Source organism: Taudactylus pleione, unplaced genomic scaffold (assembly GCF_031769625.1).
Source record: "Taudactylus pleione unplaced genomic scaffold, aTauple2 ptg000053l, whole genome shotgun sequence".
Lineage (NCBI taxonomy): Eukaryota > Metazoa > Chordata > Amphibia > Anura > Myobatrachidae > Taudactylus > Taudactylus pleione.
This window is the reverse complement of record NW_028284455.1, coordinates 12,660,450-12,679,781: the sequence shown is the minus strand read 5'-3', so window position 1 is coordinate 12,679,781 and position 19,332 is coordinate 12,660,450. Positions and strand designations below refer to the sequence as shown.

Below are 19,332 nucleotides of genomic sequence, written 5' to 3'. Positions count from 1 at the left end.
TGCAGCCTTTGGGCTGAGTAGCAGCCTTGTGGGCTGTTAGACTTGGCAAGATGACGCTGAGATTCGCTAAATGCCGCCGGGATGACACTAGCGGCAGTACACAAGATTGCGTACACAGGATGCTAAGGTGCGCTAAGTGCCGCCGGGATGACACTAGCGGTAGTACACACAATCGCGTGCACTGGTGTGCAACCTGTGCCGCCGGGTTGACACAAGCCGCTAGGACGCTGGGTTGCACACTCTGGACACTGAATGAGAGGGCAGTTATGCAGACCGTGCCGCCTAGATGACACAAATGGCAGGAACAATAAAGCTGACTGGATACTGGGAACTCGTCTGGATACATGAGACAATGAAAGAACTGGAAACATGTGAAACGCTATCACCGGCATCGAAGCAGCGTTAGCACTAGGAGGATATAGCCGCAGGAGCCAATCGAGAACCAGCCAGGAATGACAGACACTTGATGGGGAGGAGATTCAGCGAACAACTGCCCAGCGTTTGCTTCGCCAATGATCCGCAGTGCAGCGGCTTGTGACAAGTGCACTAAGGTTGCGTGTTTACAGTGAATGATTTTTGGAGTGAGGTCTTGTCCCATGCTTGGTGACACCCTCTCTCTGGGACCCACAAAATGCCCCGCCAGCCCTGGGGATCCCTGATGTAATCTGGCCTCTAGAAAAGATAACTGATATGCAAGGAAGGCCACAAGGGTTGTAATGTCAGACCTGTCTTCTCTCCAGCTATTCCACATTTTCAGACTGCCAGCATAAATGCTTATATAATAAAATCTCAGGTAGTACTAAGAGTTATTGCTCTGTCCTTTTGAAGTGTCAAAATTGCACATTTGAACTTGTTTCAAACAGTTTTCGTGAACATTTTTCTTTTAAATCACTTGGAGTAGTCTTCTATTACAAACATATTACTGTGTGTTTATTATGTTAATAACACCTGATTTCTTTGCTTTGCTTCTTCATACTCACACATTCTCTTTCCTCTTACCATTTTAACTTTTAACTTTTTCAACGGTTAGAAATCATGCTATGTTTAACCCTTAGCAGTAGGAAGTACGTGTAAGCACATTTATAGATGCATTCAGTGACGGATCTACATTTTTGGGGTCCTGAAGCTTGAATTGTTATGTTTGCAACCAGCAACAATAGAGCAACATACAACAAGGCCCAAATGGCAGAGATGTAGAAACCCCCAGAGAGTGAGAGACTGTAGATAGATAGATAGATAGATAGATAGATAGATAGACGTAGAAATCCCCAAAAAGAGAAAGACACTGTAGACAGATAGATAGATGTAGAAATCCCCCAGAGAGTGAGAGACTGTAGATAGATAGATGGATAGATATATGTAGAAATCCCCCAGAGAGACTGTAGATAGATAGATAGATAGATAGATGTAGAAACTCCCCAGAGAGTGAGATAGTATAGATAAATAGATGTAGAAACCCCCAGAGAGCGAGACACAGTAGATAGATAGATGTAGAAACCCCCCCCCCCCAGATGGTGAGACACTGTAGATAGATAGATAGACGGATAGACAGCGAAACCCACAAGAGAGTGAGAGACTGTAGATAGATAGATGTAGAAACCCCACAGAGAGTGAGAGACTGTAGATAGATAGATAGATAGATGTAGAAACTCCCCAGAGTGTGAGAGACTGTAGAAAGATAGATAGATAGATAGATGTAGAAACCCCCCAGAGAGTGAGATACTGTAGATAGATAGATAGATAGATAGATAGATAGATATAGAAACATCCCCCCCAGAAAGTGAGACACTGTAGATAGATGTAGAAACCCCCCAGAGAGTGAGCCACTGTAGATAGATGTAGAAACATAGATAGATAGATGTAGAAACCCCCCAGAAAGAGAGAGAGACTGTAAATCAGGGATGAGGCTCCTGGAATCACTTGTTCTGGCCCTCGGAACTTTCTTCTGCTAGCCTCATCTGGCTAGCAGGTGCCTAGAATGGCACCCTGCAGCCAGAATCTATGCAGCAGTGCTGCCTGGTCGGTCACACTGCTGCCCTTACAGCTCCTCTGGATGCTCCTGGCATTGCTGTAATCACCGGTGATTGTGGTATTGCCCCCGTGTGACATCACACGGGGGGGCATGGCCTGCACCGGGCCTGCGAATAATTATATATATATATATATATTAAGATGGCCCTCAGCAGAAAAAAGGTTCCCCACCCCTGCTGTGGATAGATCACATACACAACTTACTCACTTCCCCTGTAGGATCCCAGCCATTGATCCTCCTGAGTAGGATCTCTGGAATCCCACAGAGTCAGTTCTCTCCCCCAGGCTGTGTGCTCCCGCCTCTGAGCTGCATGCCATCCCTCAGTCAGCTCAGCTTTCAGTTTGTGGTCAGCACTGCAGGGCTGACCTCTGGCAGATGGGACAGCACAAACAGAGATGGGAGCATCTGGTGGCACCTCGCAGTATTGCACTCAACAGCGACACTGACAGCAGCTCTCTATTCTGCGCCCGGCCGGGCGCAGAATAGAGCCATCCTCATAAGAGCCATCCTTTGGTCGGAGCTGTAGATAGAGTGTCTGTCGGCCAGTATTTATCAGAGGGGGTTTCTGGGTACTCAGAAACCCCTTCTACATGCACTACTGTAGGGCATATTCTAAGGTCAATATTAAGCACTTCAACCCATTGGCTTATGATTCTATCACTAAAATAACTTTATTTTAATATCACACACTTAAAAAACTCCATTGATTTTATTGAAAAATTCACTCATTAAAAAAATTGCTTCAGGACCCCTCCGGAGTTAGGGGCCCTGATGCTTAAGCTTCATTAGTTTCACAGCAGACCTGCTTCTGGATGCATTGTGTAACTGTAAGCTAATTTATTTTAAATAAATGTTTAAAAATGTAGTAATACTACATTGTGAGGAAAAGTAAAACATTTAGGGTATTTATCAATATTTCAACAACAATTTAGAATATTTAAAAAACATTTCGGTTTCACGCATGCTGTTGCTGCTTGTTTTAGATCTGATTATTCTGTTCTCCGGTTACCAATGGAAAGGACAGGGTATAGTCAAGCCCCATGGAAATGTCCCAGTGATGTCACTCTAGCCCCCTATGCATTTACTGCTAAAAGGGTGGTCCAGAGAGCGAGGGAACAGGGACCTTGGAGAGGGGTGACCTCCGTGTCCAATAGCCTTAGCAGTTTCTGTAGTTCTGCCACTGCAGTTTTCAGCTGACATGAATAAAACACCAGTGACACCACAATCACATTTGAAATGCTGTGCTAATGAGCCCTAGCGATCAGGGAGGGGGGTCAATGGAGGACATTCAAAATACAAAAGATGCCACTATACCACAAATATTTTCAATAGCAGGTGTAAGTGCAAGCAGGTAAGCAGTCATTGGGAACAGTGGATTCCATCAATATACCTGTTCGCATGTTTCTACTAGCGTTAAGGAAATCCTAGTAAAGGCATGATTTGTGACGCCAGTGGGTCTTACTCTTGGCACGGCAGAAAAAGCTATTGGACAAGCCCAAATTTGTGGAAATGCCATGCCCATAATGACAAAAGATGAGTACGCATTAGGATGTGTGTATAGTGACATTAGTATTCCATCTACAATTCATTTGCATTCAATTTACAGCGGGCGGCCGGAGATACGTTTCCATTAATATGACTCAGGTCAGGCAATTATCTGCACCCTGGGTTACATGATTTGTTTCTATTTGTTTCTCCTGCTTACCTTTCAGCCCCAATATGGCCCGCTGTCCCCATACACTAGTTGTTTAACTATAGCTATTTATCAAGCTGCGATTTTCTGAACTTGGCTGCTGGAACATTCACTACTTCAGGCGTTAGTTCCCACACCCTGTGCCTTCACTATGGAAAGGAACCCCAGATTGTTAAGAGGAATCCATTCAGATCCCTTCAACACTACCTGGCTCCTTCTGCCGGACGCTGGGGCTTTGCGCTAACTTTTACCGCTACTAAAAGGCTTTTGTGGGGGCAGCTGATCCTCGGATCAGATGTCTCTGCCCCGGAGCAATGATAAATTGCTCCAGCACTCGAGGTGAGACAGAATGTTAAGGGGGCCACCCAGCCCCCGATAATTAAATAATGAATAGGCTGATCCTACTAACATATAAATACAAAAGGGTAAGCATAGGATTAAAAAATTCTTATCTTCTCAGCCCTCATATAGCAATAACTAGCGCAATATGTTTCTGTTACCTCTTACAGTGGGGTGTTTATATATATTTGCATATCCTGAAATACAAGTTACTGAAAGCAAAGTCAAACAGTAATGTGACATGAGTTAATCCAAATCATAAATATCAAATTGAAATATTAAAAACAGACACCATTATACAGAAAAGCCATGTGTGAAAAAGCATAACCATCAGGAAGTGCTGTCACCTTTATACAAAAGCAGATTCTTTGGCAGTTTCATTTGAAGCAATTAGATTTGTGTTAACATCATGCTAAGGAAAACAAAATCTGCTATGATCTCTGAGAAGGTATTGTCTGCTCATCAGTCTGGGAACGGATATAAGGCTAATTCCAAACATCGTTCTAAACTGAAAAAAAAATATTTATAAAGACCAATGCAAACCGTTGCCAGGAGTGGGTGTCCCAGAAAATTCACTCATATGATGCTCTAAGAGATCAGAAAGAAGCAAAAAGCTACATGCGTTAAGGGGCTGATGCATACAAAGCCACAAATGGGAGACATATTACAAGGAAATAAAAGTGAACACAACAATAGAATATTTGTGCCCATATGCAAAGCGGTACACACTTGAGTTGCAGCCGCATCTGCATTGGCAGAATACATACCTGGTTCATCAACAGTGTGTAATTGCACCTACTCTGTAGCAGGTGCAAAAGATCCACCTCTTAACAGGAGTAAATGCATGTGTTTATAGGACTGCATGAGTCTTGCTTGCCTGCACAGACTCTTAAGTCGAATTCAAGTCATTGCAATGGCCACAAAGCGCCTCTGGAACAGTACGCCAAAGGCACTTAGCGACCGTTATCTGTGCTAGTTTTCCTTAGTGGTGAGAGAGAAAATGAGAAAAGAGCGTCTACAGTAATGTACGCAGCTGGACATCACAGTGATGATCAGTGGCACACTGCTATGAATTGAACTCCAAATAGTAAATAATAATGGCTCTGCACAATATACAAAATATCTTGTGCTAAAAAGACATATTCAAATCAATAGGGAATAATAATCACATCAAGCATATACATTCTCTGAAGGAATAGACATAGCTTTAATACCAAAAAACATAAATGACAGAAATCACAAGCATATAAAAACTATCACAAAGAGAAAGACTGTAAAAATCACAAAAAAAGACTTACTAAATAATAACAATTCTACAGCTGGATCCTCCTTATTGTAATCTGACAATATATTGATTGCGCCAATTAATTGTATCAAAATATTGCTACTGTTGATACTGATGATAGTATGTATCCAGAGATGTATATCAAAACTAATCATTCTTGAACAAATGTCTCACATCTGAGAAGTGTAATGTAACGTATGAAGCCACAGACATGTTAGCTGCCCAATCCCATCCACACATAGTATATGTGATCCATACTGTTTCCAAGGAATGCAGGCAAATATTAGAAGTGAGGTGGCCACCTGATCAATTATTAATTTAAGTACCTTGATCATAGTAGGCAAATACAAACCACTGGCAGTTGCTTCTGTGGGTGATAATAACATAGGCAGTCACTTGACTCCAAAGAAAGTATCCACACCAAGATAAAAAAAAGCAGTTCAAATCAAGAATAACATCCCATCTGCTGGACTTTTTCAATTGAATTCCCTCCTACTGTACTTGACCTGCATTTGCACAATGCATCCCTACTCCATTCCACCTCTATAGTCAAAAGTAGGGATGTGCGCCAGACCATTTTTGCCAGATTTGGATTTGGTTCTAATTTGCCGTCCGGCTTTGGATTTGCCAAACTGCAGTGACTGGCTTTGGATTTGGATATTTTTACAAAAATTTACAAAAAAAAGCTAAAATCACATAAATTGTTTTTTTTTCTTCCTAGAGTATTATTAACCTCTATAACATTAACTTCCAGTCATTTACAGTCAATTTAGACCACCTCACAGCTTATCTTTCACCATTATTGGCCAAAGGTTGCAGTGAGCTGACTAGTTACTAAGCGACAGAGTAGCGGCGCAGCGACACAGACACCACAGTTTAAAGCACATCTATGAAACATTGCCATACAGCAGTGGCAGAAATGAAAGGTAGTGCAAGAAGGAATTGTCCTTGGGCCCTCCCACCCACCCAATAGGGTATGGCCAGTAGAATCACAGTACTTGTTTACAAAGTGGGCTAAGGCCAAAGGAGTCACAGTGCACAATGTTATTCACATTACACCGTACATAGTGCCCCTGATTCAAAACTAGTGTCTCTTATTTATGTTACGACACACAGTAGTGCCCCTTTTACACAATGCCCACAGTAGTGACCCTTATACACAAAGCCCACAGTAGTAATGCCCCTTATACAATGCCCACAGTAATAGTGCCACTTATACAATGCTCACAGCAATAGTGTCCCTTACACAATGCCCCCAGCAGTGGTGTCACTTACACAATGCCCCCAGTAATGGTGCCCTCTATGCAGTGCCCTTAGTAGTAGGCCCCCTATGCAATGCCCCCAGTAGTAATGCATCTTGTAGTAGTGCCCCCAATAGTTATGCCCCCAGTGGTAGTGCCCCTAGTAGTATGCCCCCATTAGCAGTGCCCCCAGTAGTAGGCCCCCATAGTATGTGCCCCCAGTAGTATACCCGCAGTAGCATGCCACCATTAGCAGTGTCCCCAGTAGTATTCCCCCATTAGTAGTGCCCCTAGTATGCCCCCATTAGCAGTGCCCCCAGTTGCATGCCCCCATTAGCAGTGCCCCCAGTAGTATGCCCCCATTAGTAGTGCCCCTAGTATGCCCCCAGTAGTATGCCCCCATTAGCAGTACCCTCTGTAGTATGCCCCCATTTAGCAGTGCCCCAGTTGTATGCCCCCATTAGCAGTGCTCCACTAGTATGCCCCCATTAGTAGTGCCCCTAGTATGCCCCCATTAGCAGTGCCCCCAGTAGTATGCCCCCATTAGTAGTGCCCCTAGTATACTCCCATTAGCAGTGCCCCCTGTAGTATGCCCCCATTAGCAGTGCCCCCAGTAGTATGCCCCCATTAGCAGTGCCCCCAATAGTATGCCCCCATTAGCAGTGTCCTCAGTAGTATGCCCCCATTAGCAGTGCTTCCAGTAGTATGCGCCCACTAGCAGTGCCCCCAGTAGTATGCCCCCATTAGCAGTGCCCCCAGTAGTATGCCCCCAGTAGCACCCCCTTACACACACACAAAGAAAAAAAAAACTTACCTGAATCCCTGCTCCTGGCTCCACTCTGCTCTATCACCCGCTACGGAGGGAGCCGGAAGACGGAGCTCATGAGTGACTCTCATTGGCTGCTATAACAAACACACAGCTGCCGCTGGTGGCTGTGTGTTTGTTTCTGTGAAGGGCAGACCGCTATCACTGCTTTCTTCCCTACACTAGTGGGGCCCTGACGTCAGATTCTCTTGCGAGAATCCGATGTCAGGAGGCCGCCGTTCAGCCTCGAAGGGGGATCTGAGTCAGGCGTTGAACACCCGAACAGCATTCGGGTGGACTCGGATCCCCAATGTTCGGAGCGGTTCGGATTCCACAGAATCCGAACCGCTCATCTCTAGTCAAAATGAGGCACAAGTGCCAAATATGTACAAGTCTACATTGGCGCATATGAGTCCATTCTCTTTGTTGGCATGTGCAGTGCAAATTTGCACAATTTATGCCACACAAATTGGTGTAAGGTCAACTCAACACCAAGCTCTAAAAGTGTAAGTTCATTAATCTATCATCAGGGAACAGACTGAACACGTGGCTTTCTCTTAATAGCAGGTAAAAAAATTGTACCCGAACAAAAACTAAATCTACGTACTTACTATAAGATTATCTGTCCAATTTGACTGGTTGGAACTAAAATCTGGTAATGTACTGTATGAGTGCAAGTAACCGTTTTTTCTCATACACTGGAAAACAGACAAAAATGGTCATTAAGAAAAATTGTTTAAATCCGTTTGATTTAACCAATTTGTCCAAATTACCATTTTTGTCCATTTTCCAGCATTTGGGAGCGAATGGTCGATTGTCATTTGCTCCCACACATTACCAGATTTTCATTCCAACCAGTCAGATCGGACAGATATCTTATATTGTGCACCTAGCTTTAGCCTTCCGGAAAAGTGAGACCAAACAGGAGTTGTTTGTAGTTAATGCACCACACAATGGGCCTGATTCAGAGATTTATTCAATTACTATATTTACCCTGATTGAGCGATTTTTAGCCATTGAGCATGTGGGAAAGCCATAGTGCGCATGCATAGCAATTGGTCTGTGACTATGTTCGCACACAGGATTCACTTGCAATATGAGTGACAGGTACAGTAGTCAGCATTTGGGGGCGGTAACGGGGAGTGGCTAAGAAAATGACGGCGTGTTGGAATCATTTAAACGCCGTTTCATAGACGTGCATAAATTAGCCATTGTGATTTCCTTGGCAGCATGAGAGCTCTCATCATATCAGGAGAGACGCAGTGTTTGAGACAGATCAGACTTCACTCAGACATTGTGTGGCTGTCCAATCTGCATCAATGTTCCTGATGTTTACGCTGTTGCACATCGTCAGATGGATATGATAAGGCAGGAGTGGGAGTCTCAATGCTCGGGTAAACTTTGGAAGACATTACCATATTTTTGCAAGTGTGAAACGTGAGAGACCGCAGTTGCGATTGCATTAGCATTAATCTCTGAATAAGGCCCCATGTTTGGCCAATCACAGTGCACCATCACAAGAATGAGACACCAAATGTAAAGCAAGGTGGCAATGGGGTTTTAAGTTTGTGTTGTTTTGAAGTAGAGATGTGCTTTGGTTTTATATCTGTATTTCCATGTGTTTTGGATCTGGAATTGGTTTTGCCAAAACCGCCCCTTGTGTGTTTTGGTTGTGGATCTGTATTTTTTTTTCAATTTATAAAATCTGCTAAAATCACATAATTTTGGGGCTTTTTTGTTCCTACAGTATTATAAACCTCAATAACATTAATTTCCACTCGTTTCCAATCAATTTTGACCACCTCACAGCTTACAATATTGTTTTCATCTGGTTTAGGACCAAAATTTGCACCAAGCTAGCTGGCTGACTAAACTAAGTGGCAGCAGTGGGCGGCACAAACACGTGGCAGTTCAACTTCCAACATGGCACATCAGGAAACAAATGTTTTATTATTCAAGAGGCCTGAGGGAGCTGGACTATGTATGTAGTTGAAGGCAGGGACAGGAAGGGTTGATTGGTAGTAAACTTAATTTCATTTTTAGTTTCTGAATCAAATTTATGAGAGAAGAGGGAAGGCATTTACAAAATATATTTTACTCATTCACATCAGTCCTTGCCCCAGAAGAATCCTTGAGTGTTATTCCTGCTGCTGCTGGGAGTGGATTTTCATCCCAGAAGGGGACCAGGAAGGCTACTAGTAGTACTTTAAAAAAACAATTGACTGTGAAACAACCCTTTGCAAAGATTCCACTTCACTAGAAAAGCATTTACCAACCTGTACAGGGACATTAAAAGAAACATAATTACTGGCCTCCAAAATGCCATTGTACCCACTGTCCACTTAACCACAGATATGTGGACAAGCCGAACAAAGCAAATGCAAGATTTAAGATTTAATTCGTACGTTGTGTCTTTCTTGAGCAGCCTTGAGCGCTATGCCTGCTGCTGCTGTTGGGAGTGGATTTCATCCCAGAAGGGATGAAGACGTTATGTCTTTCTTCCCATGAACACAAATCTGAAGAGATGCAAGGGGTTGTTGGTAAGAAAATTGTCAGCTCAAGTGGCACATGATGCAGTGGATGCTTCTCCTTCAGTTTCTCCAGCAAGTGCATCTCCCAAGAAAAAACTAAACTTTCTCAAAAAAGTCCACTGGTGATCCAGATGAGTTAACACAACCAAGTTTTTTTTGTCTTGTGCCCAGGCATGACAATGGGCTTTTCCTTATGGTAGGCAACAACTGTTTCATCCACAGGTGCCTAATTTACACAAACAACATCCTCATCATCAACATCCTCATCATCAACATCCTCATTAGCATCAGCTACACAAATATCCTGTTCATCCTGGTCCACTTCCACAGAAGCTTCCTCGATTTCTATGTCAGCATGTTCACTTGTGCTTACATCATCATAAGAGGCAAAACCACCAGTCAAAAATAAAGGCCAAGGCCAAGGCCTTTCCTTGCTACTTCATGTGGTGAAACTGGCATATTGCCAATTTTTTGTTTTTCTGCAGCTAACTTTCCCTTTGATGTTTTCTTCTTTACCACTGTAAAAGATTGGTTCTTGATTTTAGATGCCCTGACTTAAGCCCTGTATGACTTGGGCATCTGCTTTAGTGATGTAGATGGACTAGTATTATCATGACTGGTGGCACTGGCAACAGCTCCAGCACTAGTATGTGGTTCCTGCTCTCCTCTCAAGTCTCAACTGATCGTTCTCCATACCAGCAAACACGTATGAAGTGGGGTACAGCACACATCAATTTGTACCAATTTTAAATATTACACTACGGTATCAATGACCTACAGTGTCACAAGATTTTATATGAATAAGAAAAGAATAACACACTGCGCTGCCACTTAGTGTCACAAGATGAATTATTTATGAATAAGAATAACACACTGTGCTACCACTTAGTGTCACAAGATTATTTATGAATAAGAAAAACACACTGCGCTACCACTTAGTGTCACAAGCTTAATTATTTATGAATAAGTATACCACACTGCACTACCACTTACAGTGATGTCATTATGTTTTATATATAACGCATGTTATTTAGCACTTTGTTGTGGTCTTGTAGTCGGCATGTAGAGTAATCATTTATTAACAATTGAGGAAAGAAGTGAAAAGTTGAATATTAGACTGCGCTACCACTTACAGTGTCACAAGATTAATTATTTATGAATAAGAATAACACATTGCGCTACCACTTACAGTGTCACAAGATTAATTCTTTATGAATAAGAATAACACACTGTGCTATGACTTTTAGTGTCACAATACGTGGACAATAAACTGAGGTCTGGCCAGCAGTGTCACCAAACATTAATAGCGCACTAAGTTGCTAACGCGCACACACAAAAAAAATATCTTTTTTTTTTGTTTGTTTGTGGATTGATATTGATATTATTAATTTAATTACACTTTTATTTTTTTCACACTGGGGAAGAGCACCCCTGAATGAGGCAGCAGCCCCTTGATGAACAACGCAGACAGCACCCCTTTTTGATGGACAACAAAGCACCCTGCCAAGTGCAGACAGACCAGCTGCAGAGTCACAAATACATGGACTATAAACTGCGGCAGTGTCACCATACAATAATAGTGCAGCTAAGTTTCTAACGCACACATACACAAAAAAAACCAAGTTTTTTTTAAACTGAGGAAGAGCATCCCTAATTGGCAGAGCACCCCCGTCCCTGGGCAACACAGCACCCCTTTATGGACTGCAGCCCTAGCCTCATGGACAGGCCAAAAACACAGCAGCAGCCACAGTTAATTGGGAGGGCAAGTGACACAGCAGCTGCAGCAGCCACTGAAGGAAGCCCCCCTTTATATACTGCAGCCTAAGACCCTTTATGGACGACACAGAAGCAGCCTTCAGGCCAAGACCACGACTGGACACACACACTGAGTGACTGACAGTGACTGTCTACGTCTGCTAGCTTCTCTCTCTACAGCTGGAGTGAAAATGATGCCAATCGCAGGGACCTTTATATAATCCAAAACCCGCGAGAATCCGACAGCGGGAGGATGACGTTTTGCCTCGTTTTGAGATCCGAGTCACACGGGAAAACCTGAGCCTAGCTCAGTTCTCGCCTCGAATCTGGAAGTTCGGCTGGGTCCGGTTCTCAGAGAACAGGACTCGCTCATCTCTATTTTGAAGTCACAGAACCTGAACACCTCACAAACAATCCAGTATGAACTCTTCTTTATTCCAGAATATTCCAAAATCAAATGGAAGGCCATCTGTCTGACAACTGATGAGATAAGATCATGATAAAGGACAATGATCCTAAGCACACCAGCAAATCTAAAACTGAATGTCTGAAAAAGGAAACAATCAAGGTATTGGAATAGTCAAGTCAAAGTCCAGACCACAACCCCATTGGGAAGCTGTGGCGAGTACTTAAGAGAGCTGTGAATTAATTAATGCTATCAATCATCAATGCAATGAAGCAGTGTTGTAAAGAGGAGTGGGCAAATATTATTCAAAAATGTAAGAGATTTATCAACTAATACAGCAAATATACAGATTATTTCATATTATTGCTGTTAAAGGTACAAATTACAGAATTAGGGCATGTGCTAACTTTTTCACATATGGCTTAACCTTTATGTATTTTATTTTGTTGACTGAGTAATGAGAACTAAAACATATATTGGGGCTGATCCAGAATTGGGAGCAAAGCAGAAGATGGAGTAACTTAGCACTTGAACAAACCATATAGCAATGCAAGGGGTGCAAATGCATTTTTATTTTAATTTGATATTTTTGCATACATGTAGGGTAAATACTGGCTGCTTTTGCACGTAGCCCAAAAATGCTGGACAGCTTTATTTTTACACTGCAATTTAGATTTTAGATAAGACATCACCCTACCAAATCTAAATCTCTCTTCACATTTTAAATCTGCCCCACCTGCTATGCAACATGGTTTTGCCAAGGTGTAAAGTTACTTTTTTTTGTGGGGGGGGGGTTTGCTCCCAACTCTAAATCAGTCCAACTAGTTGTTCATGGTAACATGAGATTAAATGTATAAAATTGTAGTACTTGGAGTGGACTAGATGATTGTTAATTATGTCTTGATAAATAACAAGGATTTGAAAGTGGGTGTTCTTTTTCTCGCATCTGATATGACTGTGTCAGGGATGCCTGCCTGTGGGTGCTGGCAGCTAAGCTTCCGGCAGCCAACAGCATCTGCACACCTGACTGGTCCCTCTGTTTCTGCGACAACTTTCCCTGAGTCTCCTCCTCCTAGCTAAGCTATCTTAAAAAGATTGCCCACCTATGGCTGTATGAAGTTAATCTTCCTGCAGCCTAATCTCAGAAGATTCAGGGAAGCTGCGGCTTCCCTTCGCTCCTCCGGCCACAGTCACTGCCAAGTGACGGCTGTGTTCAGCGATCCTGATAGGATCGTGGACTGGCCTGGCATCCCTCCCAACTATCTTGCTTCCAGCGGGACAGTCCCATTTTTCTGGGACTGTCCCGCTGTCCCACCCATGGGCCGCAGTGTCCCGTGGTGGGGGGGAAGTTGGAGAGAGCACAAACCGCTGCTCTGCATAGCAGAGCAACGGGTGTGCAGGAGAACAATGCCGTGCGCATGCGCGCGGCATCTGTTCTCATGTGTACAGACTGCCTGGGGGCTGCCCAGCATCTCAGAGAGTGCGGGGCACGCCCCCAAAGTGACAAAAATGGGGGAAGCCACGAGTCTACGCCCCATTTTCCATAGGGTCTGCCCCCTTTAGCATAAGCCACACCCCTTTTCAGACACGCGCGCCAAAGGCGCGACCTGTCCCTCCTTCCCATCATCAAATGGTTGGAGGTATGGCCTGGGATGACTGCACTGCAGTAGCCCCACCTCCCTCTCCCAGCCAGCAGTGGACTTCACCCACCTCCTGCTGCTGGCTGCTCTTCTTGCAGGATTTTCAAATACTGCAGGAAGTGTACTGTAAGTCAAATGTTTTTATATAGTTTTTTATAGTTAAAAAATAAAACATTGTTACACCTGAAGTTTTTTTTAACTGTATTAAACTTTTTCCCCAAAAATTTCTCAATACTTCAGGCTTACTATCAGGTTTAAATATCTATTATTTACATAATTTGATAATAATTCAACAATTTTGGGGGGATCTTTGGAAAAAAATATTAGCCAGTTAAGTGGTTAAGATGGCCATACATCTAAAGATTATCATTCCAACCAGCCAACTAGCTTAGCTGGTTGTGACAAAAACTGGTAATGTAGTGGACAATCGGCTTTCAGACAAGTTGGTTAAATCCGTTTCAATTCACCAATTTTCTGATTGACTGTTTTTATCTGTTTTCCTGCACTTGGGAACATATGGCCGAATGTTGTTTATTCCCATACATTACCAGATTTTCGTTCAAACCAGCCAACTAGTTGGCTTGTTAGAAGGATAATCTTTTAGCTTTAAGATGCTAACAAGAATCACATTGCTAATTTACATACATGGGATATGATGGATATGTTCCACTAATTTATCTGGTACTTTTAGTTTTTATTATATTTCACTTAATTTTTCATAACTGTGAAGAATGCTCAGTTTAATGCAACCAACATTCTATTTAAACAAAATGTTTATTATTATTAAACTTGGACACCAGCACCTGCCACATTAGGAATGTGCAGCAAACAACCAATATTAATTGCATTATTAATTATCCACAGTGCTTTTCAGTAAATGTAACTATCACACAATTATCTACTATAATTATTGTAAATTTAGCAAATCTGAGTTATTTTGATATGCACTTTGCACAGTTTGAAGCTAATATAACTTGTCAGTAAGTCTGTTTTATTTTTATTTTTCTGGACTAAGTGTGAATGCTGTAGCTTTCTCAATTGCAGAATAGTATTAAATTGTTTACACAGCTGTGGAAAACTATAAATTTAGCTTTCAATGCCTCATAGAAAAAACACTAGCATATATTATTTTTGTAAACAGCTGCTATTATTAAAAGAAATCAAATAAATATTTTACCTTTAGTAACATTGATGAGACATATCCTATATATAGTACACCACCACACATATCATACCAGCACTGCCCCAACACATGCGTATACCTGCCCCTCTTTGGGTGTCAGTATGTTTTGACTGATCAAAAAGTTTGTAGTCGTCACAAGGAGACAGTGAGGCTGATAGTGTTGGGTGTGTACATGCTGACATGGAATTGGCCATACAGCACTGTTCACAGCTCCTCCTACTTCCCATAAGGGCCTGGGGCTGAAAACGAACAGGGCTGGTGCAACCATTAGGCAGCTTTAGGCACTGTAGTGTACAAAAGAACCACTGTGACAAAGCAGAAGGAGGGTCAGTGACCCTCACACACCCTCGGCGCCTGTTTAGCTGTGCCTTGTGACGACGCGGCTGTGAGGCATGGCTATGTGTGGGTCAGGCAGCGTGCGGTAGCGCGGGCAAAGGCTGAGCAGTTATCCTTGGTCATACTACAAGCAGCACAGTGGCGTGTCTATAGGAGCTCATGTTCCAGGCACTGACGGCGGTGGAGGGTCCCTCGCCGTGCTGCTGTGTAGGGTGTATGATGAGTGTTGGGGAGGGGAATGCTGTTGCTGTGTGTGCGGAGGGGAATATCTGATCTTTAGTCACTGCTGGGTTTTGCTGTCTCTTATACCCCTTTTACACCAAAATCCCAGGTCTGACCCGGGATTTGGAACATGTTTCCAACCTGGATCAGACCCTTTTACACTGTGGCGCCAATCCGAAGTATGCCCGGGTCGGCACCGTTCACACCGGAGCCGGGTCTGCAGTGACCCAGCTCTTCCGGCGTTGAAGTGGACACTTTGAGATGATCATGATGTAACCTCCAAGCACCACTGAAGCCGGCCAATCAGGTACCATGCGTCACGACCAGGATCATCGTGACCCGTATCGCGCCATTTACACTGCAGGGTGACACGAAAACGACCCGTGGCCAACCCTGCAAACTACCCGAGTTGGATCCCCGGGTCACTGGACCCGGGTGGATCCGTTTATACTGACATGTCGGGGTAAAATGGGTATTATTATCTTCCACAACTTTTTATTGCACAGTCATGTTCCCCAAAGTTTGCACTCCAACCCCGCCATCTCCACTGGCCGAGGAAGCTATAGGTGCTGCTGTCCTTGGCTGCTATTCTAGCTCCCACTTATTGCAATGGTTACAGCCTGGTGCTGTGTATATGTGTGTCACCCTCCTGTGTGAAGGAAATACAGTCAGGTGCATAAATATTGGGACATTGACAGAATTTTCATATTTTGGCCTCTATTCACCACCACAATGGCTTTGAAATGAAACAAACAAGATGTGCTTTAACTGCAGACATTCAGATTTAATTTGAGGGTAATTACATCCAAATCAGGTGAACGGTGTAGGAATTACAAGGATTTCTATATGTGCCTCCCACATTTTAAGGGGCCAAAAGTAATGGGACAAACTAAACCATCCTAAATCTAACTTTCAATTTTTAATACTTTGTTGCAAATACTTTGCAGGCAAGTACAGCCTGAAGTCTGGAACGCATAGACCTCACCAGACGCTGGGTTTCATCCCTGGTGATGCTCTGGCAGGCCTCTACTGCAAATGTCTTCAGTTCCTGCTTGTTCTTGGGGCATTTTCCCTTCAGTTTTGTCTCATCAAGTGAAATGCATGCTCAATTGGATTCAGGTCAGGGGATTGACTTGGCCATTGCATAACATTCCACTTTTTAGCCTTAAAAAACTCTTTGGTTGCTTTTGCAGTATGCTTCGGGTCATTGTCCATCTGCACTGTGAAGCGCCGTCCAATGAGTTCTGAAGCATTTGACTGAATATGAGGATATATTGCCCAAAACACTTCAGAATTCATTCTGCTGCTTTTGTCAGCAGTCACATCATCAATAAATACAAGGGAACCAGTTCCATTGGCAGCCATACATGCCCACGCCATGTCACTACCACCACCATGCTTCACTGATGAGGTGGTATGTTTTGGATCATGAGCAGTTCCTTTCCTTCTCCATACTCTTCTCTTCCCATCACTCTGGTACAAGTTGATCTTTGTCTCATCTGTCCATAGGATGTTGTTCCAGAACTGTAATGGCTTTTTAGATGTTGTTTGGCAAACTCTAATCTGGTCTTCTTGTTTTTGTGGCTCACCAATGGTTTACATCTTGTGGTGAACCCTCTATATTCACTCTTGTGAAATCTTCTCTTGATTGTTGAATTTGACACATATACACCTACCTCCTGGAGAGTGTTCTTGATTTGGCCAACTGTTGTGAAGGGGTTTTTCTTCACCGGGGAAATAATTATTCTGTCATCCACCACAGTTGTTTTCCGTGGTCTTCCGGGTCTTTTGGTGTTGCTGAGCTCTCTGGTATGTTCTTTCTTTTTAAGAATGTTCCAAACAGTTGATTTGGCCACACCTAATGTTTTTGCTATCTTTCTGATGGGTTTGTTTTGATTTTTCAGCCTAATGATGACTTGCTTCACTGATACTGACAGCTCTTTGGATCTCATATTGAGAGTCGACAGCAGCTGATTCCAAATGCAAATGTCACACCTAGAATCAACTCCAGACCTTTTACCTGCTTAATTGATAATGAAATAACGAGGGAATAGCCCACACCTGTCCATGAAATAGCTTTTGAGTTGATAGTCCCATTACTTTTGGCCCCTTAAAAAGTGGGAGGCACATATAGAAACCGTTGTAATTCCTACACCGTTCACCTGATTTGGATGCAATTACCCTCAAATCTGAAAGTCTGCAATTAAAGCACATCTTGTTTGTTTCATTTCAAAGCCATTGTGGTGGTGATTAGAGGCCAAAATATGAAAATTCTGTCAATGTCCCAATATTTATGCACCTGACTGTATGTATATATATATATATATATATAGATATATATATATATATTTGTCCCAATATTTATGCACCTGACTGTACTGTCGCTAGACTGAAGCTTTGCCTAGGGAACAGAGAGAGCTTGCACCAGCCCTGTGTACTAAGCCTCGGAGAGAGATAAAATGGATGGAGATAAAGTACCAACCAATCAGCTCCTGTCACTTTTCAAACAAAGTCTGTAAAGTGAGTTAGATTGGTGAGCTGATTGGTTGATACTTTATCTCCACATTATCTCTCACCAAGGCTTAGTCATAGACCCCTAATCTGGCCCTAATAGTCTGCAGATGTGTGTGTTTGGTTATGAAGCACATGCAGTGCGAAAACACCCAAGATCCACCAGTCTGCGTGCAACTTTGCATCAGCCCCTATGATTGAACATCTAGTATACTCACAGTGGGGGAGATGTACTAAGGCTTGTAGAGAGATGGAGTGGAGAGAGATAAAGATCCAACCAATCAACTCCTGTCACTTTACAGGCTGTTGGGTCTATTTATCAAGCAGTGAAAAGTGTGGAGAAGTGGACCAGCGGAGAAGTTGCCCATAGCAACCAATCTGCTCCTACCTATTATTTTATAGACTGTACTTAATAAATGCTACTTCAAAGCTGATGGTTGCTATGGGCAAATTCTCCACTGGTTCACTTCTCCACACTTTTCACTGCTTGATAAATAGACCCCCATGTTTCAAATATGACAGTTAGGAGGTGATGGGTTGGTACTTTATATCTCTCCACTTTACCTCTCTCCAAGGGTTTGTACATCTACCCCTGTTGCTGCACATCTGGCTTACTCTCTGTAAGGAATGGGAAATAGTCAGCATGTTGACATTCACAATGTCAACAGTCAAAAGGTCAACACCATAATGTCGACACCCAGCGTGTGGACACATGCAGAATTTAATCAGTCATAATGTCGACACATGAAATGTATTGCAATCCTAACGTTGACACATAAAATGTCAACACAGTTAAAATGTTGCCATTTCAAATATTTCTGCCTCCTACTACCTTTTTGTGCTCCTATACTGGGTACAAACTATGTGATATGTCATTCGTATTTCCAACGAACAACATATCACATAGTGCTTTTGCGGGTGTGTACAGACGATATGTCTGCAAACAACATCATTCACAGACATATCAGGTCAGCCCTGCAGCACAGCTCATGCCGATATATCTTACAGCTGTTTGTGTGTGCGGGTGACTTGCCAACCACCTGTACACTGGCCGCAGGACCTACTGACACTGACATAGCAACGGGGCGAACAAATTTATATGCCTCCCCAGTAGTGATGTCTGGCCAGGCAGATTGGTAAGTGTGTGTATCTTACCAATTTGGCCGCTCAGTCAGTTGCTGGGTCGCTTAAGTGTATAGCCAGCTTCATTTATACATTACATTCTTTCAAATTCAGTTTTCTATTATCTTCCTCAACAGCCCCGATTCAATTTATCTTTTTCTTCAACAACTCTTCGTGCTGTCCCACTGGTGCTCACGCTGTCAGTGGCCAATGCAGGAATGCACCCTAACA

The 19,332-nt window shown here is 43.0% G+C and overlaps 1 protein-coding gene across 3 annotated transcripts in view; it reads left to right on the top strand.

The window, feature by feature from the left end:
* SATB1 (SATB homeobox 1) overlaps positions 1 to 19,332 on the top strand; it is a 196,808-nt gene that overhangs the window by 82,372 nt on the left and 95,104 nt on the right. The window contains exon 1 of one of the 3 annotated variants that reach the window (XM_088462721.1): positions 12,230 to 12,249. The exons of the other annotated variants lie outside the window; for them this stretch is intronic. The gene's annotated coding sequence lies outside the window, so the exon portion shown is untranslated. Of the gene's footprint in view, positions 1 to 12,229; positions 12,250 to 19,332 lie in introns of those variants that run through there. 3 annotated transcript variants of the gene reach the window in all.